Source organism: Capsicum annuum, chromosome 3 (genome assembly GCF_002878395.1).
Source record: "Capsicum annuum cultivar UCD-10X-F1 chromosome 3, UCD10Xv1.1, whole genome shotgun sequence".
Lineage (NCBI taxonomy): Eukaryota > Viridiplantae > Streptophyta > Magnoliopsida > Solanales > Solanaceae > Capsicum > Capsicum annuum.
In genome coordinates this window covers 239690932-239693674 of record NC_061113.1, presented here as the reverse complement: position 1 = coordinate 239693674, position 2743 = coordinate 239690932, and positions in this window count along the sequence as shown.

Genomic DNA, 2743 nt, shown 5'->3' with positions numbered 1-2743 from the left:
ATATGGATCATCCAAAACGGACACCCGAGCGACGAGTTATGAACATTCCGATCGAACCGTGATTAGTAGTGAACAGTAAAACGTGCAGGAAAAAGTACTGATGCCTGGCGTAATTTTTGGTCCAACTTTAAACGATCATAACTCCTTGTACATAATGATTTGGATGATCTACTATATATCAACGGAAATCTCTGTGAGTCCTCTTTACGATGAAATTGGTTTCATCCGATTTGTCTATCGGAGCAAAAAGTTATGGTCAATCTACTTCAGCCTATCAAAAGTGAATTTTTGGGTTAATTTCAAACGATCATAACTCCTCGTACACAATGATCTGGGTGAGATACTATATATCAACAGAAAGTTATGAGAGTCCTCTTTCTAATAAAATTAGTTTCATCCAATTTGGATATCGGAGTAAAACGTTATGGTTGATCTACTTCAGACTATCAAAACAGTCCACCAAAGGACAGATTCGAGAATTATTTCATTTTTAGGGGCGTTTTGGCCATTCCCCCTTACCTAAAATCCATCCAAACCCTATATTAAAGCCTATTAGAAGCATTATATGTTATATTTCATCAAATTCCCTCAAAAAAAAAAACCCTAAGCTCCTACATCCAACTTCAAGAACCTCCAAAGTTCACCATTAATTCTGCAAATTTATTCAAGATTCCAAGTTCCTAGTTCAAGAACTCCAAGAACCATCATTCAAAGGCACGATTAACATCTCAAAAACGAGTATCGATCTAAATTTTATCATTCAAGGTATGTGGGGTTTTTTCAACAAGAACTCTCTTTCGTTCTTGTGCCCAAAAGTAATTTTCTTAACAAAGGCATGATTTTTATTTGATTTTTATGAATTTGAAGCATGAACCCATATCTTATGATGATTATTATGAAATCTTGATGTTTATAATTTTGAAAGATGAATTTACATGTGTGGTGATATAAAGCATGAATCTTGAACGATATTTATCATGATTTTGATATTTGGGTCGTGAATCCCCATTAGAAATTGTGTTTTTTTAGAAAGCCTGTGTTATAAGCACGTTGATGTTGAATATTTGAGATATTTTGAATGATTTGACCTTTTGGTTTTAATGGAGTTGTTTTGAACTCGAGTGTGAAAGAAATCCACAACGTGGTTGATTTTGATAGATGGGAAGCATGATGACTCCCGATGTATATTTATATATTACTGAAATTATTTTGTTATGGATTGTCTTTAAAGTGATCTGACCTAAGTCCGGGAGAAATCTTTAGCACCGAGTGGGAGGTATAAAGAGACCTTACTTCCCTAGAACTACGTTCCCCCGTAGGAGTGAGCCTGAGGCTGATTTATATTGTGATCACTAGTTTGTGTAGATTTGATATCGATAGTCCTACTCCAATGGTAAGGATAGGACAGCTCTCCCCAACGTGGGTTGTACATTAGACTCCATGTAGCTCACATATTTTATGTCATTTATAGGATCTCCCAGTATGTGTGTGTTTCCTTGTGTCTATGGTGAACGGTGAAGTGATTTGAAAGTGAAATTGTGAAAGTTATTCTTTTGAAAGATTTAAATGATATTTACATTATGAGAATTGATATTCTTGATGAACTGAAAGTGATTGACAAATTATATGATGACTCACATGCGTTATTATACTTATTTCATCCTCTTATGATTATGATGATTTTCTTCGGGCTATGTGAGTCTTTCATACATCCTGCATATTTCCTATAAATATTTATGATGATGATGTTTATACAATTGCATACATCCCCATATACTCAGTTCCTTTCCATGGTACTGACCTACATCTTCGAATGTGGGCTGCATTTTCTCGGAATGTAGGTTCAGGTGCTCAGTTCCAGGTTCGACAGTGATTCTTCGGGTATGCTATTCTACATCCTCTGTTGTGGTGAGTCCTCATGTTTCGAGGATATGATTTCTGATGTTGGTTTCACGAAATTATTTACATTTGATAACTGAGTATGAGTCAGTTGGGGCATGTCTCAATGGCTCGCTGGATTTATTAATTTTCTTAGAGGCTTGTCAGACTAGTATAGATGTTGGGAGTTGACTAATAAGTCATATTTTGTTATCTTTCTGAAATTCTTTTATTCTTGGATAATGATTACTCTATTGATATTTGAGGATTATTTATGGAAAACCCGTTGATTTGTGTTGAACTGAATGAAAGGGTTAGCTTGGGGCTACTCGTAGCCTCAAGCATCGTGTGACGCTCCGGGACCCATTTTTGGGACGTTACATTAATGATACTAGTTACATGGTAATAGAAGTGATGTAATAGGCTTGAACGGTGTATGAAATGACTTAATTTTAAGTTGATTCGTAATGAAGTATAATGTTGTAGGTATGGTGGGTAAATATGCCCAAGGTGATATGGAGTTGTGGCATTTCTCTAAGACTATTACTTGTTGCGTGTGACTAGTGGTACCGTTGAGTTGCTAGTTGGAAAAGACTAGTTAGATGGTATATGGTGTTCTAGATAGCCAAGTTAAGGAGCCTTGATTGATAGTGTTGAGCCTTTTGATATGATCTTGATTCTCATAGTAAGGGATATAAATTTGGAGTCGCAATAGTGGTAGGTTGTGTTGAAAGTGTTATGGTTCATCAAAGGCTTGGTGATATCCATGTTAAGAGTTAGAATCTAAGTTTGAGTTTTGAAGGTTGAACCGATAGAAATAAGTGTACAAGCATTATACTATGACTATTGGTGGCTATGAAAAGAT